Source organism: Haliotis rubra, unplaced genomic scaffold, assembly GCF_003918875.1.
Source record: "Haliotis rubra isolate DU_JTF1 unplaced genomic scaffold, ASM391887v1 Scf122, whole genome shotgun sequence".
NCBI classification, from domain to species: Eukaryota; Metazoa; Mollusca; class Gastropoda; order Lepetellida; family Haliotidae; genus Haliotis; species Haliotis rubra.
The window spans coordinates 467,093-493,633 of record NW_025765137.1 but is presented as its reverse complement, the minus strand read 5'-3'; positions in this window follow the sequence as shown (position 1 = coordinate 493,633).

The following is a 26,541-nucleotide window of genomic DNA, read 5'->3' as shown; positions in this document are numbered from 1 at the left end:
ATACATGCATGGTCCATTTTCTCCTGTGGATTATGGTTAAGGTTTCCTAAAACTCCTCCACAAAAATTCAGTTGTTTAAGCTTTCATTTCATTCATTCAAGTGACAATATGAATGCCTACGTTCAGAACCTAGATTGCAAAAGGCGATGTTTAGAAGTATTATCAGCGTTGTAACGTTCCATAGAGACATTAGTGTATAGCAGTGGCCCAATGCCATGATATACATGGCAAATACAAGTATCAATAGTTGTCATCAAAACCTCGCGAGACTGCCGATCGGATCGATAAATGGAATGAAAGAACAGTAATAATCAACATCTACTTAAGTACTTTATATTGAGAACATGTTTATGATTTCATACCATACTACACTGGCGGCAGTAGATTCCTTAGGTGTATTTAAGGGACAACGCACATAGCAACCCGTACATCAGTCTAATATTTAATACATGTATGTGCCCATAGTGTATAGAGACAAGAACTCATATTCAATCAAGATCGAGTCACAAAATCTCGACATTATCCATGATGGAAATTGGCCGCAGAGGTCTCATTGTATCATGTCAAGTACATTCAAGGTATCACGCCAAATAATTTTATTGTATCACGTCAACTACAACCGTTATATCATTAAATACCCGTACTATGTCACGTCATATGTCCCCACTGTGTCAAGTCAAATGCCCCCTCCCCATGGTATCAAAGTCAAATACACTCACACAGTACACTCATGGTACTATCATGTCAAACACACGTCATATACACTCATGGCATAATGTCTATTACACTCAGTGAAACATGTCAAATTCACTCAGGGCATCACGTCCAATGCCTCAAGAGTACCACGCCAAGTAACTTCACTGCATCATGCCATATACCTTCATTGTATCATGTCAAATACCTCACTGTTTCTCATCAAACGCCATGTTGTGCTGACGGTATTCACAGAGCAAATACGTTCAAAGTCTTTCCTTGTACACATAAAACCAACCAGTTTCATGTCATTCTATCGTATACATAGAGACAAGAAGTTTAAAGTCATTGAAGTCAAGCGTTTTTAAACAAGTTTAAAGTCAAATGTACATATATATATAGAACGAGGAGACCCTAAAGATATTCAGCCGTATAGGTAGACTATGGAGGACGTCAAAACACTCTTATGTATACATATAATATATAGACGTAAAAACATTAACTAGCCAATGAGAGCTTAAACTAAATGTGTACCCTATATAAGTACCCATAGAGCAAATGATAACTTGAAGCTAATAGAGCTTGATGTCACTCTGACACCATACCCATTGTCAAGGTCCACGTTGTCTGTCGAGCGGGACGTCATTGACAGCCAGGGTTTGAACATAGATTACATGAAACTTAAATACTGTTGTGATCATAACTTATTTTACAACAACCTCCACTTTCAGTTAATTATACTAGTTCCATCTCTTCTCTGGGTCAGCTTCACCTGTGTTGTAGAAGGTCATATACCGTACATTTTCCGAGCCATCGTTCAGTGCTAAAACTTCTTCATCCAGCGTTTAAATGTGGTCTATGGTGGAATGTCCTCTCCAAAAATGTAGGATTAATGGATATTCGTTAAAGAGGGAGTAGGTACTTCAGTATTGAAGTCAATAATAAGAAAGTTCCTGGACTTCAGCATGCCTGATTGAGGAAGATGGCTTGCCAAACGAAGGCCATGCGAGTATACGTTACTCAAAATGATCCCAAAAACCTGAATATGCCAGTCTCAAAACCTTCTGAGATCCTCTCGAAGCTTAATATCCGTCTCACCGTTAGCAGCAGGTTCCGTTTCTCGTCAGAAATGGGGTCGAGTAGTTTGTGTACATGGGCCTCATATATTTATTCGTTTTACAGTCTCAATTACCAGACTTATGACACAGAAGGTCCAACCTACTATCGTTGAGATGGCACTGATCAATACTGACTGTAATTTGTCAGCCAAATATTTAGAAAGTCGGAGGTTTCACTTTGTTTGCTGTCCTGCTACGCTGAAACATCACTTATTGCTGAAACTCAATCCATTACATCCAAAAAAGCCAATCCTAGGTTTCGAGACAATCTTTTTCACTTTTACTCAGTCCATTTTTGAAACATCATGTAACTTCATAACCAATGAAATTGGATGAGAATTCTTTTATTCCGCATGACCTGAACTGTAGTTTCCTGATCGGTCTGTAGATGTCAAATGTATATGGATTTTGACTTTTTTTCTCAACACTTGTCTGCTTTGGGCACAACCAAGATTATATGTAGCAAGAAGTATGATTTTCAAGGTTTCGAGAAGCGTGTTTCTAATATTTATAAAATGACTTTGACCCAAGTTGACCCAAGATGTACGTAAAGACTACGACATTCCCCTGGATCACGAACTATCTATTATTTGCGTAAAGTCAGTAGGTGCAAGAAAGAAAAGAAGTCATTCGTATTATGATCATGTTCAACAGTATTTGGACTTGCAGAAATAACAATAAAGAACTGGTAGGTGTCATGAGTGGTGCTCGATATGCCAATCATCCATGATTATGTTTACATTAAGTTTTAATCGATTGCATGCGATCGTAGCGTAGCGATCGGCAAAGCAGTCGGGTGGGGTGTACCGAAGTGTCCGGCCTTGTCATAATGTATTGTACTGTGAAGCATTTCGAGTCGGGGGTCATCTCAAAAACAATGTTTTTTAAATCATTATTCCTCGCAAAGACACGAGAGCCTGTGGACACGCCTTGATAGAAGCAAAATACATATAGGGACAAGGATGATAATATCAGAGTGTGACTTAACAGCCCTCGTATTAAATATCTGTACAATATTGTGTCTGTTGTTGCTGCTGCTGCTGTCCTTCTTCAGCAGCACTGGGTAATATTCATGCATGTATTCACTTCTCCGGGGGCCACTATATTCTCTTATTCCAGTCAGCGTCATGCTGAATTGATTTCTTAGAAGAACTATATTTTGATTCTACTCATTTCTTTCATGTGTGACCCTTCAAGTGGTGAGCTAAGATTGTGTCATGGAGCGTAAGGCACTTCTATGCAAGTATTGATTATTGGAATGGACGGTGTCTACGAGTTCCTATCATGTGGACCCACCTGTATGGCGGGGTAATTTCACCGATAAGTCACTGGTGACAGCCACTGACAACGTCAAGAGAGTGACTTGGGTTTAATGCCGCAACATCATAGTTTTATGATCGTATGTCGATCTAATGTGAAGAAAACTGATAAAAAGAAAAATGTTGCAGGCCTCACATGTTAGAATTTCTTGAAATCGACGAATACGGCTATTTTGCTAAACGACAACTTGGTCATAATCGGGATGAGAACACTCTATCATATCAGCTTTGCATAGCGACCGTGAGCTCACTTCTGTGAGTACAAGAAGATTGCATTGTTCATTCCATCATATAGTAATAATGTTCCTTCTCCTCTGATGTTACGGCGTTTTCAACGAACGGAAACCTTCTTAACTTCTTCGATGACATTGGAAAATGCTTGATTCTGATTGGTTAACATGAGGTATCAAAGATCCATTTCATACCTCAAAATTAAGCCTTTTTAAACCAACACTGTATTGTCTATTGGCGATCCATATATCATCAGGCATGTATACGTTCGATATCGGAACATAATCAAATGTTTTGTCGACGATTTGGACGTCCTGTATCTTAATCCTGACTATTTGATTATGCCATGACAATACTTTACGAATCAGTTGGTAAATGTTATTGCTGACAACAGGAATACAACCAGCTATAAATGACAGTAACGCGAAGATTTCGCGCGAAATATATTGATACTCATTGTCAACATGTCAAAACAAACGCACCAAAGACAACCAACCTGTATCAAACAAAACGACACCTGTTTTAAGAAATCTATTTTAGGTGTATATATAAAAAGTCACTTACTTCATGAACGTTACGACACCAAGATTGGCGATGTCCTGTTGAAGAAGTCGCCAAGAATCTTTCAACACAATTTTCTGGTCCTCCGTAAGACGTTCGTATCCAACGTTGACGTAATCGTCCTTTGTGCACACCGTCCCCATCGTCGTGTTGTCAACAATCCACTTATTTAACAGATTTCACAGAATCATACAGAAAACTGCTTCAGTATTTCCTCATTTCCAAAAACCTGTAAAACAAGGTCATAATATTCGAAAAGCGGTTGGCGGGTATTTTAGGCTCAAAACTAAACTAAAATGATAATCGGGAAATGTTCAATATTCTTTTTAATTCAGCGCTTTATACACCTATACGGAAATGATTTCGTCTTCTTTCCATCAAAACAGAATGTTTTGTATCTCACACATGACCAAACGGACGGTAGACAAGTCAAATACACAATAAAGCACGCAACCACCAGTGTACATCCGACCAAAAGCACTTTTGGAAATTCGAAAAGTGAATTTTATAATCCAATCACGACCCTGTTCCAAATCAGAATTAATACAAGGATGTTATAATTGAACATACCACGAAACGTTCTCCTTGTATAATTCGTGACAGAAAAATCAATTCTCTGGTAGTTCTTGGAATGACCCGTTCCCTACACCCAACAGCTGCTAAATAGTTGATTCCACGATGAACTTCCCCACACAGCCTACTGACGTTTTTGGTTAGTTTAAGCACATGGAAGAGTTACCTTTCGGTGACAACACTTCAAATATTCAAACAGTTATGTTGCTTCTGTGTAACAATAACAACGGCACTGAACCAGGATGCTGTAGAAGTGTCAAGCATTAACGGGCGTTTTTGGCGCTGATCCCTTCATGAAAAATTAAAAACTTACACTCTACAGAGGTTATTTTAAAGCAACAACTGCCTCTTTTCCGTTGATTGTGTTTCCAGGTGCAAACAGTAATTGCCAACGGACATTGGTCACTTTAGTAAATGACCATCACAGATATTCTGTAACAGCAGAATAAAGACACGGTTCCTGTGGCAGAACTTCTCCTGTCAATCAATCCTCTACCACAAACGGCGTTTTCCCATAAAAGAAAATCCCTGTCTGTTTCTCTAGACGCCACTCCAATAGTTGCCTCCACGCTAAATGAATGACCAACCCAAGCGATTTCAGAACTGTCCAGTTTGAGAGAAGATTGATTAAACACTGACCAGGTCCGGTGATAGACTCCGTCTCATTGAAATGTCTTCGATCACCGTTTATTGACTTGGAACCGTCCACACACTCCGTATAACACTGTTAGACGAGCGGTGATGATCACAAACCAGTCTGTACCTGCTGTGATGCTCCGAGTGATAAAGCCGAAGTCAGGGCGGTTGATACCGTCGCCTCCTCCAGTATTGATGCATGTTATGAAGCGGATATTATTGCAATTGCTATGACGGATAATATTGCAAGTGCCATGACGAAAGATCATTAGTGTTGTCACGGAATGTGTACGGTGATAAGGTTTGTCAGACAAAAATATGACGTAAAACGCCAGCCCAGACTAATGCTTAACAAAGCTTGAGATAACCAATTGCGTTCTTTAAGTTCTGGCTAACAGCATGTAGTTATCCATTTGAATGGGTTGTTTTGTCGTAAGACAGATCTACAGACAACATCAAGTGGCAGTGATTTATGATCATTGAGGCAAATGATTGGCCAAACTTATAGTCGAATCTGCGGCAATATCAACAATAGCTGCATATAATCTGCAGAGATCATATCTGTTCCAGTGAAGATCCAGGCTAGAAATTTTCAAGCCATCCATCCAATGATGAGTTGACTACCTTGTCCAAACGCCTTGATGTACAGACCGTCGACATCCAGCTGGATTATTGGTAACAGCAGAGAGAGAGAGAGAGAGAGAGAGAGAGAGAGAGAGAGAGAGAGAGAGAGAGAGAGAGAGAGAGAGAGAGAGAGAGAGAGAGAGAGAGAGAGAGAGAGAGAGAGAGAGAGAGAGAGAGAGAGAGAGAGAGAGAGAGTGATGACATTTATTCTATCATATGTTTATAATACCACAACATGGCGTTTCACGTTTCACGTGAAACAGAGAATGAGAGTACCTTACAAAAACACCTCCTGACAAGGGTAAAATCCAATAACATAGACCTACCGCCGATACATTACACAAGGACAGTTATCGATTGTTAGTCGATCGTCAACTTCTGAAGCTCAAACAATGTCAATACATACACCGTTGGCATTATGAAGCTCGCACCCGAAATGGTAACCTGTAATATCCAATATATAGTTTGATATGTTCCATGTTTTCACGCAGACAACCTTTCTCGTTTAACATTACATCTATCTTGGAGATTTATCAAGCTATACCTGAGAGCTGTGGACTCAATTAAGAAAGTAATTATCTTCATGGCTCTATTGTCCGATCCTGTTATTTCACGAACACCTTCGAATGACCTTTTCCCATTTGATAAAATAATGCACTTTCCGGGCGGGCAAAGTGTCTGACGAGCCGTTGGTATGGTCATATTTTACGCATCCAATTTAAAGTACGTTAAAATATAGCCTCGTTATACAAGACGGAATCGATACCTACAAAATTGTCCTGATTTGGGAATGTCTGGATAACGGACAGTGGATACGAAGCGCATATTTGTAGTTCATTAGACAACTACGGTCATTTTCAAGATTTACGCATGTAATTCTCAAGAAATCACATAAGGATCAATGACAGCCCAATGTTGAAGTCAGTGGTGAGACCTCCGTCAGCTTCAATAACATCCCTGAACCTCTTGTATCAGACGTTGGATTTGATGTTGAGGTGTCCACTACGTGATGGGGGCTTGTTCCAATACATCAACATCAATATTTTATACTGGAGGCTGAGACCCCTTATGTTCCCGACCATGCACTGTAGTACTGAGATCTGGACTCCTGGCGGGCCAAAGTAGAGTTACTACCGTTTCTGGACGTGAGAAATCACCAACGGCCTGTGCACGATGTGGCCTAGCATTGTCGTCCATAAAATTGGTCTTGTGTTCAGACTGGTACAACAGCCATGAATAGGATGAGAGTAATGTATCGTTGTCCGTTCAGATTTTGTCTGATCGACACGCGGTAAAGTTTACAGTCATGTGAGAGGTACCCTCGCACCACCAATTAACCCCCGTCAAACGTTACATGCTCCGGTGTTTCTGCGGCGCCAAACACGAGTTTGGCCATCAATCATGAAACAAACAAACTGATTTTCGTCCGACCAATGGTCCCTTCCCCTTGACTTCAAATTCCAGTGACATCGTGCATGACTTGTGCTGCTTTGTGCTCTGGGGATAACAACGGACGTATGATAGGTCGTGTGGCTCTATTTTCGACGATTTCAGAAGTTCAACCGTGGATATGGAAGCCACTCTGTTTCTGTGATTTGACAAGAATTGGATGAAATCTTGTGATTCTGAGAACAGCTGCATCCTCCCTAGGAGTTATCGTTCATGGTCGACCTGAACACTGACGCTGGTTAACGTCATTAATTTACTGAAGCTTTTTGGCCAATCGACTGATAGTCAATGGATGACAACCAACATCTCTTGCAATAGCTCTCAATGACATGCCAGTATTCCACATACCAATCACCTGTCACATGTAAACAGTTGTCAGCTGAGACGGTCTCATATTCGCTTATCAACAACGAAGTCTATTGAAATTGCTTAATGGTAGGTACACGTATTGCACGTGATGCTCGCCTTAGGTCGTGGTACGTTCAAAACTTTAATCAATGTATGGGGTGCCTGAAGGGTGAAATAACCATCCAAACAATTATCATACGAATATAAATAGCTATAGGGGGTTAAAAATCCTAGGCGTTGCACTACTTTTTTCCATGTGTATATAATAGATTTTCCCTTAAGTTTTGTCCGGAAAGCGAGATGTCCGAATTAAAGGGAGCGGATTAACAGTCTGGCAGTAAGGCTGTTAGTAAATTTTGTTTATTATACATTTCAAAACTGTAATTCAGATAACGATATAATTCATTAATAAATTTGATTCGCCGTTAGAAAAGCGACGAAAAGCGTGGAATATCGTGTCAATGAATTTTGAATATATTTTAATAATCTGATGATTTTTACCTGTCTTGTCTCCAAGTCACGCATATGTTACATAAACACACACTTTCAGCGTTTGTGCGTGCGATGGACATTTAGCCATTGATTGACACTGGTATTGACTTTTTGCTTCAAAACAAGAATGCAAGAGATCGGTGTACTCTAGGAGCTCTTTGATCTCCACGTCCCATGCATCATCATACTACAAATCGCGAAGATTTATTTCAACACGTTTTGAACCTATTAATGAAGCTCCGCATTAAATTATTTGTTTACTAATGACGTTAATCCACAACACAAGGTCAGATTGTTCTAGTTTGGGTTTATTTTAAATTTCTGGTGTTTGCTGGAATACGTAAAACCTACCATGTTTAACTGTCCCCTGTCGCCCATTGTAATGAGTTAGATGTGGCTGTCACAAAGTCATTTAATTATCCACAGCGCGAGAGCACTTATAGATGTTACCTTTCAGCATCTTGCTTTAAAGACGATCCAAGTTAGTTTCAGTTACATTCCACATTGTGTCGTGCGATATTTTATAGGGAAAAGGCTTTTGTGCGCTCTCGTTTAGTTTGACCGAAATACGGTTAAAACATTTGTTATTCCAAACGGCAACACATAAGTCATCGTGCAGTTGTTTATTTCAGTAAAATGTACGAGAAAAGCAAACTTTAGAGTGAAGTCGGATTTTAACCATTAGGTGTCATATGATATTCCAGAAGAGCGACATATATGCTGCCATATGTACTGACGTATTTTATCTTTTTAATCACAGCTAGTTAACGTCCTAGACACAATGGATCATTTATTAATAATAAAAAGAAATGATCCTATTATTTGCATTTTTATGTCTCCATTCTGGAAATAACTTCTATTATTTGAGATCCTGATTATATTTTTTGTGATATTTGATATTCACTCCATCTCAAACGGCAAAATGTATTTTGAAAAGACGTTTTGATAATTGGATAGAGTGATCTTGAAAGGAAGACTGTTTAGATGTAAGAAATTGACAAGGAGTTTTAGTATCAATGTGATTTCCAATTATTTAATATTTTCACTATGTTTTGAGTGTTACGTTTAGTCATGATATCCTATGCGTAGACTACATATTTCTCAATTTAGGAGCCTGTCTTTCCTATTTGCTTATAAACATATAGCATTGTCATTGGTCCAAACTTGCTGCTTCATTGAAACGTTCATTGTGGCAGAATGCAATAATAAATCAATGTATTACTGCAAAGTTCAGCTTCAAGTTTACGGATGATTTGATGAAATTGGCATTTTCCTTCCACTGATTTACCAAACCGAACTAGAAATAAAATAGACCATAGCGACCGCCTCATCGGTTTCATATTTATATGTTCAGAGTGACGAGAGGAGAACTCCGAGTTTCCCTATATGGTGTTCAATATTCTCGTTACTCCAACCTTTCATGTACACGTTTCACGGCATTCTAATTTCTCCGAATATTTCAAGCGTTATATGGCTTTTAGTCCAAAGTTGTTAGATAAGTATAACAACATTCAAGGCCTGATTCAAATTTTCAAAACATTTTATGGCAGACATCAAGAGAACATTTCTACGAAGGAGAAAAATGACGTATAATGCTGTTCCCAATTGTTAAATGTTTACGACTTACCTCATTTTCTGGGTTTGTTCAGATGAACGCTTGACTTGCCTTTGCTTGTGTCTGTGACGGGTAGGATCGGTTGGGTACGCCCACCACTTCGCGAACACCTGGTGTTACAACTGGTTTCTAGTGATTCATTTACACAATCATAATTTTGACAAAGCCGTAATTGCACAAGAACATTTGACTATTTTTTATGATTATGGAAATGATTTTGTCCCTTTAAGATACTATTATGTTATCCAAGACAAATATGACCCTGATGTGGGGAAATCTTTGCAGAATTATGATCTAACTGAGCGCTCATGACCACACGCCCACATGGCATACAGCATGTACGTGGCTGAAAGACGCACCAAACCATGAAACGAGACAATTCAAGGACAAATCCAGGGAACGGTGCCAGACATAACAGATGCCGTGTAAGAGATACAACAGACCCCTGGACCCTTGGGGCCATTATAATTCTGTTTATCACCGTTAATGAGAACTGACAAGTTCAGATGGTCAAGGAGATTACCTGTGCCATTACAGCTGAACTGCTTGTTGTTCTACACACTATCCGGACGATGTGATGAAAATCGACCAGAACCTAGCCACGTTTGTCTGATGAGTATTCGCACTTCGTTTATACAATTAATTGAACGTTTTTGATTACTCAAAAGTCTTTCGTCTGGGTTAAGAGTCATTATGCTGAATATTGTCACTATCATTAAACAGGTTTCCTATATGTATTCTCATTCAGAATGACTGTCATGTGTGTCTCAGACAATATATGTTGACGGGACATGTGTTTCATTCGGAAGGACTACTCCAGATCATCGTTACCTCGTATTCAAAGAATTTACTCGTATTACATGACGAATGCACAGGATGTGCACAAACGAAATATTAGATCTGTAACCACCATTGCTTGGAATGGTCCAGTCAATTACAAACAGGTAGTATGGGATTTCAACTACTATAGTTAATGGCAGCATACATCATGGCATTTATAAGTAGAAGTCACAAAACCCTTACCACATCCATAAGAAATCTCTGCTAGAAGAAGATTGTGCAATTGTGACAATATCATGAGTTTGTGTTTGTTTCAGCAGTATTACAGCAATAGGATGTTGTTTGTGAACATTTGAGTCTGGACCAGACACCTGGTGTCTTCAATGCGTGTCAGTGATCCACCCATGTAGTTTTCACTGCTTTAGAGGGTTTTTTCCCCGTGGAACGGTACCGACAAGTAATTCAGACGTTTTACATCATGCTAAACGAGGGGACATTTTCATGTAAAGTTCAAGTTCCGCAAAATACATGACACCTTAGATTTAACAGATTTAAAAGAATTAGCAACATTTACAATATCTGAGTTCCCCGGTGACCATACGAACATACAGACCATACACATAAAGATAGTTCTGTACAGATAATTAGTTTGGAAACAAAATGAGAAACTTTTGCAAATTATTCTCGGTAAAGATGCGACCAATTCAGTTAGTTGTGAAGCATGTGAATTCGGATCTAAACGGTGACATTTATATACACATTCCACGTGGTGAAGTTAAGGGTTACATTGATTTCGCCTTTAGGGCTGCCTCTTACATCAAGTCAGGAGCTGTAACGAACAAAAATACTTCATTTTCTTTCAGTGGATCGAAAGGGAAATTCAATTTTCTTCAATAACTGACACGAGCAACATAATTCGGTGGCAGCAAGCCAGATCGATTTATTACCTCTATGGGAATTATCGGGTAATGGTGCGATGAGATCATCGTAACGTATGTACATAACATAGAATTTATTTTGTACAGCCTTGATATTCGACTAAACGTTCAAGTGGCAACAAGACCACAACCTCCTTGCTCATTGTCAAGTTGATTCTACGACAATAGTTTGTTTGTTTGTTGTTCAACGCTGCACTCTTCAATATTCCAGCTATATGGCAGCGGTCTATAAATAATCTAGTGATCAACATAATGCGCATCGATCTACGCAATTGAGTGAGTGAGTGAGTTTAGTTTTACACCGCACTCAGTAATATTCCACCTCTATGGCGGCGGTCTGTAAATAATTGAGTCTTGACCAGACAATCCAGTGATCAACAGCATGAGCATCGATCTACGCAATTGGGATACGATGACATGTGTCAACCAAGTCAGCGAGCTTGACCACCCAATCCCGTTAGTCGCCTTTTACGACTAGCATCGGTTACTAAAGACCAATTCGAACACGGATCTTCACGGGTATCTACCATAGAATTAACCCTGATTATGTCGTTATATGAGGTTTGATTGATACGTTGTCAGCCTTACATTGTAAGACTTCACTAAAAGACATAAAACATATATTTTCAACATACTCCCCTTACGCGATGTTGGAGTCCCAGTCTCGTAGATGTTCTTTACTTCACTGATACAGATTCGATTAGAAAAATGATATGTGTCTGAGGGAATTACGTAATTTCACATCATATATGAATAATATTAATGCAAACTGTTCCAGGAAAAAACCCACCCACACAAAAACAGAAAGCAAATCCAGCTTTCCATTCAAACTAAAAGGCTCGGCTTAATTATTCATCCGCATTATTCAGGACAATTAGCGGTCAAGGCCGTGTCGTTCAGGTAATGGCTCTCCAGTACTGGCACTGGAGACGCATCGATGTCATGGCGAGCCTGCGTTCATTTAGTCGGCTTTATCAAATTAGAGCAGCATAGAGAGTGATGATGGTGGTACACCATGAGCTATTATTCGTATTGTATGTGAATACGACTACAATACCGTCCTCGTAAACAGGCTATAACAACAGTGTTTACGAGCGTCACGTGGCTTTACGTTGTTTACTATCGTTCCTGAAACGCACTTGTTTTGGAACAATCATAGACATGAGGATTTATTTGTTTCGCAACATGTTGCAACAGTAATGCTAGGCACATATATTAGGGAAATGCTGTTCAGAGGGCGTTCATCTCAGTCAGATTTGCACTATTTCAAAATAACCATTTGGCGTGGCAACTGTAATTCCTTAACAATGGGTATAACGATAATTATAGAAGGCATATGCCTGAGAAACAGCCACTCTCGATTATCCAACAAAACATATATTGCATTTATCGCAGAAGGAAAAAGAGTGGCGACAATTATGTGAAAATCTGTTATGACAGCGTCGCTGCTCTACCAGTAACACACAGCTCTCATACAATTTCAACACTTTTAACTTCAGACAGCAGTTTCGTGTTGTTGTCTTTTTATATCGGGATTTGAATCGTTTCAAGTCATAGTATGTGAAAACAACGCCACAATTTCACAACATTGACGATGTTGTGTCGCGAAACTATTTTGGTATCAATTTCTGGAGTGCAAGTACCTTGAACTTTCCTATACTTGAACTGTCCTTTACAATAGCGTTACCCTTTCAACTCCGTGCCTTACTTGGAACAGATAAAATGAACCAATGTTACCACAACGAATACAGGAACAGACCCTAAAGACAAATAACTGGCACAACGGATATCCCTGTCCTTAGATGTGGAAAAAGCTTTCTTCAAGAAGCCAGCATCTTCCTGGGTTATCTAAAGATAGGTGTTTTTTATCCTCGCAACGGCCAATAGCTTTTATTTGGTACTCAATATGGCTTCAAAGAAGAATCTAAAAACCACATCGTCGTGAAATCCCGTGCTTGTAGAAAATTATTAACTGCGACAGCAGCCTACATTGTCATTTTTCGCGTGTATGTATTGATGAGAAAATATCCAACGACTGTTTTTCTTCCCAGATATGTGTCTGTTTATGCAACAAAAACAACTCTTGAGAGGACTCCGATTCTTAAATTACCTCCATGAGAAGCCGATGGGCAAAATGATAAAAAGGAATCAAACTTTGATGGAGTATCGGGAGAATAGTGGACCACGAATCTCACGAAAGCGCTGGCTGGTGTTACGGAACGTAACAATAGTCACGCAATGACTGGAAGTGCAAAACCATGTCTAGATTCATTAAGTTATCTTTGCACAAAACAGAATCGACTGTAAGAATACGACTAAATCAAATGCAGGTGTTTATGAATTGCGCTCTAATAATGATGACATGGTTTAAGGAAACAAACTGTCGTAGTTCGAAACAAATATATGATAACTTAAAAGGAAAGAAAGAAATGAAACCAATGTAACAAGAACGGCAAATAAATAAAAAAGTCAGAATCATTTTTATTGTACAATTCCGGCTGTACCATTTGTCTGTGAATCAATATTAAAGCATTGAAATATTGTTAATACAAGATGTAATCGAAAAGGAGACCTTACCCTGCCCCGTCAAAGACACATGCAAGGGCAAGTCAACCGTTGGCCTCAGAAAAACATGGGAACAAATGGGGGAAAGGTATTATATCTAAAAGGAAGCCTTCGCGAAATCAGTGGGAGAGATTCTTTATTGGCCTCCAGAAATCAAATCCGAAGTATTATTGATACAAGGAATTCAATCAGTGTGCGTTAAATACAACGCATTAGTATTTACATACGGTTTGTAGGAGCAATGTGGGTGGAAATTCAAAATAGTTGACTTAGATGCAGTGATATGTTCCAAACAAAAATAGAAACATTCACAAAGGGATGGCGTCACTTGTGCCTCCATTAAAATACAAACTCAAGATATTGTTGATAAATGATGATCAAACATAGTTTACAAAGTTTATAATGACAGCATGGTGACAATTGATATGTGTCATTCACTGAAGGGATCGTGTGAACTGTGTATCTGCTGTGTATCTGTCCACCTTGACAGGAGGAGATCAATCAGAGATGAAAAAGTTATTTCGGAGACCTAATAATTAACCACTTACAATACAGCATTTCGTCGTCTTCCAACATTTCAAAATTTATTTTCCATTAGAGTCACAACGTCGCGTTTCAGGTGAAACAGAGAATGGGTGTAGCTTACAAAACACCCCATGACAAGGGTAAAATCCAATAACATAGAACTACACCTACCGCCGATACATTACACAAGGACAGTTATCGACTGTCAGTCGATAGTCAACTTCTGAAGCTCAAAGGATGTCAATACATACCCGAAACGGTATCCTGGAATATCCAATATAAAATCTGATATGTTCCATGTTTTCACGCAGACAACCACAAGCTTTGGACTCGTTTAACAATACATTGATCTTGGAGATTTATCAAACTGTACCTGAGATTTGTGGACCCAATTGAGGAAGTCGTTATCTTCATGGCTCTTTTGTCCGACCCAGTAATTTCACGGACACCTTCGTATGACCTTTTCCCATTTTATAAAACAATCCATTTTCCGGGCGGGTAAGATGTATGTGTCAGACGAGAGCCGTTGGCGTAGTCATATTTTACGTATCCAATTTAAAGTACGTTATAACTTCGTTATACAAGACTGAATCGTTGCCTACGAAATTGTCCTGATTAGGGAATGTCTGGATAACGGATAGTGAAAACAAAGTGCTGTTAGATATACAGTACATATTTGTAGTTCATTAAACAACTACGGTCATTTTCAAGATTCAGGCATGTAATCACATAAGGATCAATGACTGAGCCCAATGTTAATGTCTGTGATGAGACCTCCGTCAGCTTCAATAACGTTCCTGATCCTCCTCCTCAATGATTGTATCAGACGAGGATTTGACGTTGAGGTATTGTGGCCACTTCCTGATGGGGGCTTGTTCCAATACATCAAATATTTTATACTTGAGGCTGAGACCCCTTATGTTCCCGACCATGCACTGTAGGATTGAGATCTGGACTCCTGGCGGGCCAAAGTAGAGTTACTACCGTTTCTGGACGTGAGAAATCACCAACGGCCTGTGATAGCATGGTCGTCCATAAAAATTCGTCTTGTGTTCAGACTGGTACAACAGCCATGAATAGGATGTGAGTAATGTATCGTTGTCCGTTCAGATTATGTCTGATCGACACGAAGAGAGTTTACAGTCATGTGAGAGGTACCCCCGCACCATCAATTAACCCACGTTAAACGGTACATTCTCCGGTGTTTCTGCGGCGCCAAACAGTCATGAAACAAACAAATCGATTTTCGTCCGACCAATGGACCCTTCCCCTTGACTTCAAATTCCAGTGACATCGTGCATGACTTGTGCTGCTTTGTGCTCTGGGCATAACAACGGACGTATGGTAGGTCGTGTGGCTCTATTTTCGACGATTTCGGAACGTTCAACCGTGGATATGGAAGCCACTCTGTTTCTGTGATTTGACAATAATTGATGAAGTCTTGTGATTCTGAGAAGAGCTGTATCCTCCCTAGGAGTTATCGTTCATGGTCGACCTGAACACTGACGCTGGTTAACGTCATTAATTTACTGAAGCTTTTTGGCCAATCGACTGATAGTCAATGGATGGCAACCAACATCTCTTGCAATAGCTCCCAGTGACATGCCAGCATTCCACATACCAATAACCTGTCACATGTAAGCAGTTGTCAGCTGAGATGGTCCACTATTCGCTTATCAATAACGAAATCTATTGAAATTGCTTAATGGTAGGTACACATATTGCACGTGATGCTCGCCTTTGATGACAGTACGTTCATAGCTTTAATCAGTTTGTGCTCGAAGGATAAAATAACCATCCAAACAATTATGATACGAACAATAATATCTATTGGTGGTTAAAATCACAAGTGTTGCACTACTTTTTTCCATGTGTATATATTAGATTTTCCATTAAGTTTTGTCCGTAAAGCGAGGTGTCCGCATTAAAAGGAGCGGTAAGGCTGTTAGTAAATTGTTTATTATACACTTCAAAACAGTTATTTAGATTACGATACAATTCATTAATAAATTTGATTCACCGTTAGAAAAGCGACGAAAAGCGTGGAATATCGTGTCAATAAATTTTGAATGTATTTTCATAATCTGAGCATTTTTATTTTTTTACCTGTCTTGTCTCCAAGTCACGCATATATTACATAAACACACAATGCCAGCGTTTGTGCGTGCGATGAACCTTTAGCTATTGATTGACACTGGTATTGATTTTTTGCATCAAAACAAGAATGCGAGGGATCGGGTTTTTCCAGGAGCTCCTTGATCTCCACGTTCCATGCAGTATCATACTACAAATTGCGAAGATTTATTTCATCACGTCTTGAACCTATTAATGAAGCTCCACATACAATTATTTGCTTACTAATGAGGTTAACACACCACAAGGTCAGATTGTTTTAGCTTGGGATTTATTTAAAATTGACCATGTATAACTGGTGAGGATGCGAAGGATCGGTATTTTTCCAGGAGCTCTTTGATCTCCCCGTTCCATGCAGTATCATCTTACAAATTGCGCAGATTTATTTCAGCACGTTGTGAACCTATTAATGAAAATCCGCATTAAATTATTTGTTTACCAATGACGTTAATCCACACCACAAGATCAGATTGTTATTATAAATTGGCCATGTATAATTGTCCCCCGCCACCCATTGTAATGAGTTTGTTACGGCTGTCACAAAGTCATTCAAGTATTAGGGATGATACCTTTCCGCATCCTGCTTTGAAGATGATCCAAGTGAGTTTCAGTTACAACATTTCATACTGTGTCGTGCGATATCTCATTGGAAAAAGGCTTTTGTGCTCTCGTTTAGTTTCACCGAAATATGAAACAATAAAGTAATTCAAAACGGAAACATATCATTCATCGTACATTTTTTCCCTCAAACATCATTTTCATGAAATAAAACAATCCGTATTTCAGTAAAAAGGACGAATAAAGCAAAAGGTAACCATTAGGTATCATATGATACTCCAGAAGAGCGACATGTTGCCATAAGTACTGGCGTATTTTACTTTATTAATCACAGCTAATTAACGTCCTAGACACAATGGATCCATTTATTGTAAATATAAAAGAAATTATCCTATTTTTATGTCTCCATTCTGGAAATATTCACCCCATCTCAACGTCAAAACGTATTTTGAAAAGACGTTTTGATACTTGGATAGAGTTATCTTAGATTTAAGAATCGACAAGGATTTTTAGTACCTAATGTGATTTCCAATTATTTAATATTTTCAGTATGTTTTCAGCGTTACGTTTTGTCACGCTTTCCCTCCCATGCATAGACTATATATTTCTCAATTTATGAGCCTGTCTTTCCTATTCGCATATAAATATTCAATACCGCCTTGTCATTTGTCCGAACTTGAAAGACACGCTCCTTCATTGAAACGTTCATTGTCGTAGAATGCAATAATAAAATCAATCAATATATTACTACAAAGTTAAGCTTCAAGATTATGGATGATTTCATGAAAAAGGCATTATCCTTCCACTGATTTACCAAATTGAACTAGAAATAAAAGAGACCATAGCAACCGCCTCATCGGTTTCATATTTTAATATTCAGAGTGACATTAACGTTGACATTACAGGGTTGTATGACTTCATGTTTGCCTATGTGGTGATCAATATTCCCATAGCTCCAACATTTTATGCATACCTTTCACAGCATTCTATTTTCTCCGAATATTTCAAGTTGTCTGATAAATATAAGTGAGTGAGTATGGTTTTACGCCGCTTTTAGCAATTTCCTCGGCGTGACGGGCGAACGCTTTAACCACTGGGCTACCGCACCGCCCTTTGATAAGTATGACAACATTCAATGCCTCATTCAAGTTTTCAAAACAGTTTATGGCAGACATGAAGGGAGCATTTCTATCAGGGAGAAAAATTACGTCCGATACTGTTTCCCAATTGTTAATGTTTACGACTAAACACATTTCCGGGTTCGTTAAGATGAACGCTTGACTTGCCTTTGCTTGTGTCTGTGACGGGTCAGATCGGTTGGGTACGCCCACCACTTCGCGAACACCTGACGTTACAACTAGTTTCTATAGCTAGTGATTTATTTACACCATCCTAATTGTGACAAAGCCGGAATTGCACAAGAACATTTGACTATTCTTTATGATTATGTTACGTTTTCGTCCCATTAAGATAGTGCTATGTTTTCCAAGACATACGGTAGGGAAATATTTGCAGAATTATTATCTATGTCACGACTTCATCTACCTGAGCACTCATGACCACACGTCCACGTGGCATACAGCATGTACGAGACTGAAAGACGCACCAAACCATGAAACGAGACAATTCAAGGACAAATCCAGGGAACGGTGCCAGACATAACAGATGCTGTGTAAGAGATACCACAGACCCCTGGGCCCTTGGGGCAATTATAGTTCCATGTATCACCGTTAATGCGAACTGACCAGTTCAGATGGTCAAGGAGATTACCTGTGCCATTACAGCTGAACTGCTTGTTGTTCTACACACTATCCGGACGATGTGATGAATATCGACCAGAACCTAGCCACGTTTGTCTGATGAGTATTCGCACTTCGATCGTTTATTCAATTAATTGAACTTATTTGATGACTCAAAGTTTTGATTACTTAGTCTTTCGTCTGGGTTAAGAATCATTATGCTGAATTTAAGTCACTGTCATTAAATAGGTTTCCTATATGTATTCTCATTCAAAATGACTGTCATGTGTGTCTCAGACAATATATGTTGACGGGACATGTTTCATTCGGAAGGACTAATCCAGATCATCGTTACCTCGTATTCAAAGTATTTTCTCGTTTTATATGACGAATGCACAGGATGCCCATGAAGGAAATTTCAGATCTCTAAAGCATCATTGTATGGAATGGTCCAGTCAATTACAAACAGGTAGTATGGGATTTCAACCATAAAGTTAATGGCAACATACATCATGGCATATGTGCGACAAAGTCCTTTAGACATCAACATCTCGATTGTATCGAATTCTGACAATATCATGAGTATGTATTTGTTTCAGCAGTATTACAGCTGTGCAATGTTGTTTGTCTGGACCAGACACCTGGTGTCTTCATTGCGAGTCAGTGATCCACCCATGTAGTTTTCACTGCTTTACAACATTTTCCTCCCCCGTGGAATGTGTACCGACATTTAATTCAGACGTTTTCATCTTGCAAAACGAGGCGACAGGTAAAAATGTCGGCAAGAATAGAAGTTCTTCAAAATACATGAAAGCTGAAATTTTACAGATATAAAGAATCAGCAACATTTACAATATCTGATTTTCCTTGTGACCATACGAACATTTCGACCATACACATGACGATAGTTTTGTACGGAAAATTAGTTTGGGAACAAATTAAGATAGTTAAGCAAATTACTCTCGGTGAACATGCCATCAATTCAGTCTGTTGTGAAACATGTGAATTCGGATCTAAACGGTGACATTTATATACACATTCCACAAAAAGTTAAGGGTTGCATTGATTTTGCCTTTGGGGCTGCCTTTCAAACTCTTACATCAAATCAGGAGCTGTAACGAACAAAAATACTTCATTTTCTTTTAGTGTATCGAAAGGGAAATTCAATTTTCTTCGTTAACTGACACGAGTAGATCGATATGTAACTTGCAAAGTGCGTAATTATTCTTATAGCAACATAGTTCGGTGGCAGCAAGCCAGATCGATTTATTACCTCTTGGGGAATTATCGGGTAGTAGTGCGATGAGATCATCGTAACGTATCTACATAACATAGAATTCATAGAATTTGTATAGTCTTGAACAATTTCGACTGAACGTTCAAGTGGCAACAAGACCACAACCCATCCTTGCTCATTGTTAAGTTGATGTTACAATAGTTTGTTTGATTAGTGTTCAACGCGGCACTCAGCAATGTTCCAGCTATATGACAGCGGTCTGTAAATTATCCAGTCATCAACATCATGCGCATTAATCTACGGAATTGAGATGCGATGGCATGTGTCAACCAAGTCAGCGAGCCTGACCACTCGATCTAGTTAGTCGCCTTTTACTACAAGCATGGGTTGCTGAAGGCCAATTCTAACCTGGATCTTCACAGATATCTACGACAATAGAATTTACCCTGATTAAGTCGTGATTGATACGTTGTGAGACTCACATTAAAGGACTTCACTAAAAGACATTAAACATATATTTTCAACATTACTTCCTAATACGGAGTTCCGGTCTCGAAGAAGTGCTTTACTTCGCTGATACAGATTGGTTTATACAAATGATACGTGTCTGAGAGAATTACGTAATTTCACATCATATACTGGACAAAATAAGTTATTGATATTGGTATTTATATGATTGATATTTTATCAGTGTGTCAATGAATAAATAGATCATTATTCATAATTTCAAAATTTACATATATCCCCAACTATTTTTGTCCAGTATATATACTGAGTCAAAAAAGAAACTTCACAAAATGTAATTTGAAAAATAATGAATAATTTTTCTCTGATGATGCATCTTTGTATCCGAAACGGGATCCCTATCTTTCGACTCTAGAAAAACGTTAGCAAAACCCACTCAAACCCATCCATTCGTCGTGCAAATGACGTAAGTGCCAAATCAGGTTTTGCACGTGCAGTCGATCACGTGATCTTCGCATCGAAGTTTTCTTCATATGCACGTGTTTGCATTGGCCTCAAGAATTGAAAAAACACTTTTAAACCACAGTTCTAACGGTACTTGAAATGCCACGATTGTCAAATGTGCAACGTGAACGTGCCGTTGGCATGTTGCAAGCGGGAAGATCAGTTATTGACGTCGCAAGAGCAATGGGATGCAGCCGTCGTACTGTGTATGACTTGCGAGGTCGTCTACAACAAACTGGCACCACTTCTGATCGCCCAAAGTCGGGTCGTCCACGTGTGACGTCACGAGCAGAAGACCGTCAAATCGTCCTACGTCACCTACGTGACTGATTTCTGCCGGCTACACGAACCAGGGCTGAGATGTTTAGAGGTCGACTGTCCTCACAGACCATTCGAAATCGGTTGCGGGCTGCCAATCTCCATTCTCGACGTCAATATCGTGGGCCAATATTGACGCCGTTTCATCAACGTCAACGTCTGCTGTGGGCCCAACGTCACCTCCGATGGACCCAGAGAGACTGGAATCGAGACGTCTTTAGCGATGAATCCAGGTTTACCCTCAGATTCGCGGACGGCAGGCATTGAGTCTGGAGACGACGTCGTGAACGGTATTCCCAATGTTGTGTACAGGAAGTCGACAGATTCGGGGGCGGAAGCTGCACGGTGTGGGGTGCTTTCTGTGGGAACAACCGTTCCCGACTTCTGGTCATCCGTGGAAACTTCACAGCTGCTGCTTACCGCGACTAGGTGCTCACCCCTGAACTCGTTCCTTTCATGGCGGCTCATGGCCCAGGTCTACAGTTCCAGCATGATAGTGCTCGGCCGCTAGCGATGTTGACACGAAATTTCCTTCAAAACGCTAGAATCAACGTCATGGACTGGCCATCGAGGTCCCCTGACCTTAATCCAATAGAGCACGTTTGGGATGCACTTGGGAGAAGGCTTCGTGGTCTTAGGAACCAACCTCAGAATTTGCAGGAACTTGGCGCTGCCTTGCAAGAGCAATGGCGCAGAATCCCCAACCACGTGTTCACAAGCATCAGGCAGTCGATGAGGAGACGGTGTTTGGCAGTGGTGAATGCGCGGGGCGGCCATACACGATATTGAACTGAGAAATTTCGCATTTTTATTCTTGTGACTTGACATTCTGTATACCCATGTTTTGGAACGGCGGTGTAGCCTAATGGAACTGATTATGGCACTGTCAGTGTATCGAGTACATCACACAGATCTCAGCAATGAAATAATAACAATTTAACCATCTTACCATCTCTTGTTCTTTTATAGTGCTCTGAAGAAAGAATGTGAAGTTTCTTTTTTGACTCAGTATATAATATTAATGTATACTGTTCCAAGAAAAAAAGAAAAAAGAAAGCAAATCCAGCTTTCCATACAAACCAAAAAGCTGTGCTTAATTATTCATCCCCATTATTCAGGACAATTAGCGGTCAAGGCCGTGTCGTCCAGGTAATGGCTCTCCAGTACTGGCACTGGAGACGCATGGGTGTCATGGCGCGCCTGCGTTCATTTAGTCGGCTTTATCTAATTAGAGCAGCATAGAAAGTGATGATGGTGGTACACCATGAGCTATTATTCGTATTGTATGTGTATACGACTACAATACCGTCCTCGTATAACAGGCTATAACAACAGTGTTTACGAGCGTCACGTGGCTTTACGTTGTTTACCATCGTTCCTGAAACGCACTTGTTTTGGAACAACCATAGACACGAACATTTCTTTATTTCTCTGTTATTTACTGAAATACTGTTCAGAGGACGTTCAATGCAGTCAGATTCGAACTATTTCAGTATAACCATCTGGCGTGACAGCCGTAATTCCTTACCGATGGGTATAGCGACAATTATAGAAGGTATATGCCAGAGAATAGCCACTCTCGAGTATCCACCGAAAATTAATTGCATTCGTCGTAGAAGTAAAAAATATTTGTGACAATTATATGAATGGGTCACTGCTGACACCAGCTTAGTTGCACATAGCATTAATAACAGTTTCAACATTTTTTATAAAGAGAACATTTTCGTTTTGTTTTTTCCAGTCGGGATTTGAATCGTTTCAAGTCATAGTATGTAACACGTAATAGGAAAACAACGCCACAATTTCACAACATTAAGGATGTTTGTGTCGCGAATCTATTTTGGTAACAATGTCTCGAGTGCGAGTACCTCGAACTTTCCTAAACCGAAATAAGCCTTACCCTTTCAACTGCGCGCCTTACTTTGGAGAGACAAATGAACCAATGTTAACACAACGAACACAGGAACAGACTCTAAGGACAAAAAACTGACGTAACGGATATCCCTATCCTTAGATGAAGAAAAAGCTTTCTTCAAAAAGCCAGCTGCCTCCTGGATTATTTGAAGATACGTATTTTTCATCCTCGCAACTGCCAATATCTTTTATTTGGTACTCAATATGGCTTCAAAGAAGAATCTAAAAAGCACATTGTCGTGAAATCCCGTGCTTGTAGAAGATTATTAACTGCGATAGCAACCTACATTGTCATTTTTTGCGTGTATGTATTGATGGGAAAAATATCCAACGACTGTTTTTCTACCCAGATCTGCGTCTGTGTATGCAACAAAACAACTCTCGACAGGACTCCGGTTCTTAAATTACCTCCAAGAGAAGCCGATTGGCAAAATGATAAAACGGAATCAAACTTTGATGGAATATCAGGAGAAAAGACGAAGTCTTGTTTGAATCTCACTAAAGCGTTGGCTGAGCTTACTGAACGTAACAATAGTCACGCAATGACCGGAAGTGCTACAGAAAAGCTACAAAACCATGTCTAGAGTCATAAGATATCTTTGCAAAGAGTAGAATCGATTGTACGCAACCGACTAAATCAAATACAGGGCCTAGATTTACGAAGCTCTCTTAGCGCTAAGATAGTCGTAAGTTAATGTTAATGTATGGCACTTACGACTATCTTAACGCTAAGAGAGCTTTGAAAATCTAGGCCCAGGTGTTTATGAATTGCGCTCTAATACTGATGACACCATGTGTTCGGGAAAGGTGAAGAAATGGTTTAAGAAAACAAACTGTCGTAGTTCGAAACAAATATAAGATAACTTAAAAGGAAAGAAACAAATAAAGACAATGTAACAAGGATGGCAAATGAAGAAAAACGACCGAACTCTTTTTTAACTGTACAGTTTGTACATTTGTCTGTTAGTCACTGTTGAAATATTGCTGATACAAGGTGTAAGTGAAAATGAGAACTTATCCTGCCTGCTTTCAAAGTTTAGATTTTGCTCTAAAATATTCAAGCATATGAACTTAAGCTTGTAGAAAAGTTCAGATTGCACAATCCTGTCCAACCATTTGCAAACTAGAGCCAGTATTCAAACCTCTACGAATTACAGAATTCAGTAACATACACACAAAGCCATTGAAGTTCTCTATTATCTGCCGAAACATATCACTGAAAACAACTATGGGTGTGACGATAATCGTTAATTCCCATGCTTATGAGATGGAGAGGCAGTGCCTATTAGTTCAGTACCTCTGAATAACTGTCGTGTTGCATTTCACATGCTTCAAACTGTGCTATCACTCCCAAAACAGACGCAGGTGACTGACTGGTGGTCTTAAAGAAATCAGTTTCGAGTGCGTACTCGGTGTATAGGGCAATCGTTACTAGAACTACGTTTAATTCAACGTCAGGGAATCTTGTTCTTGTATTAATCTTAAGCTCGGGGGCGGTGCTATATAGATCAAAGTTGATTCAACCACCGTTGATGTCACAGCTCTACACCCTCATCCTACTGACGAATCGCATTGCTGTTACCATAGTATAGTATGTTACATAAATATAATAAATGTTTTTACTGATTGTACCGTGTGGCCTGGCTTGGCACACAACCCCCGTAGATCAGTGTTCATATTGCCAGTTCCTTACATTCTTTTTCTTACTCATCATTATTTACAGGACCTGTGAAAAGCCTAGACTCAAGTTTGACTCTGGAAATATATTTTTGATAGAATCAAACAGCTCCATTTAAAATGAAAAGGGCCCAACTGAGTTATGGGATTCTCTGAGGGTAACCTAGACTTGCATCCTTTCAGGTTTGTGCATCACCACCACGGTCGAGCGGAACGGAAATGATAGTTATACTCAATGTACTGACTTATTGTTATAGCCAGTAGTAACCTGTACCTAATTTCAGGAGCCATTGAAGACAATGGCTAAAACGGAATAACCAGTTATAAATAAATTTAGTTAGTAAAAGTAACCTAAAATCTGTAACCTCTAGTCTGTCACGAGTAACCAGTAATCTAGTCAGTAACATCTAGAAATTTTGCGAGTAACCAATAATTTAGTCAGTAACCTCTAGTCAGTCACGAGTAACCAGTAACTGCACAGTCAGTAACCTCTAGTCAGTCACGAGTAACCAGTAATCTAGTCAGTAACCTCAGGTCAGTCACGAGTAACCAGTAACTGAACATTGAGTAACCTCTAGTCAGTCACGTGTAACAGTAATCTAGTCAGTAACCTCTAGTCAGTCACGAGTAACCAGTAATCTAGTCAGTAACCTCAGGTCAGTCACGAGTAACCAGTAACTGAACATTGAGAAACCTCTAGTCAGTCACGTGTAACAGTAATCTAGTCAGTAACCTCTAGTCAGTCACGAGTAACAAGTAATCTAGTCAGTAACCTCTAGAAATTTTACGAGTAACTAGTCATCTAGTCAGTAACCTCAGGTCATTGACGAGTAACAAGTAATCTAGTCAGTAACCTCAGGTCAGTCACGAGTAACCACTGAGTAATCTAGTCAGTAATCTCAGGTCAGTCACGAGTAACCAGTTATCTAGTCAGTAACCTCAGGTCATTTACGAGTAACAAGTAATCTAGTCAGTAACCTCTAGTCATTTACGAGTAACAAGTAATCTAGTCAGTAACCTCTAGTCAGTCACGAGTAACCAGTAATCTAGTCAGTAACCTCTCGTCAGTCACGAATAACCAGTGATCTAGACTTTAACCTCTTGTCAAACTATAGTTAATAACAAATACACAGTATTAAGTAAATCACGCGAATTAGTTTTCGCCGCAAATAGTTTCGCATGCTGTATAAAATCTATAGACACACGAGGCAACAAGTTCGATGTTTAACGCAACTTTCAGCTGTATGACTGAGGTGTGTGAATCGTCGAGTCATGACCAGATAACCCAGTGATTGATGTTGTGAATAGCCATTAACGTCACATGGGTACTGGGTAGTACTGCTTCATACATGCATCAACGAAGTCAGCCCGACCACCCGATGTCGTAAGTCGCATTCCCCAAGCATTGGTTGCTCAATGCCAATTCTAACCCGCATCTTCAAGGAGAAGAAACCCATCAGATGCAGATTTAATAGACGTCCAGACTGGGAAAAGATCAATTAAATACTGAAAGATAGACCCTTAACCTC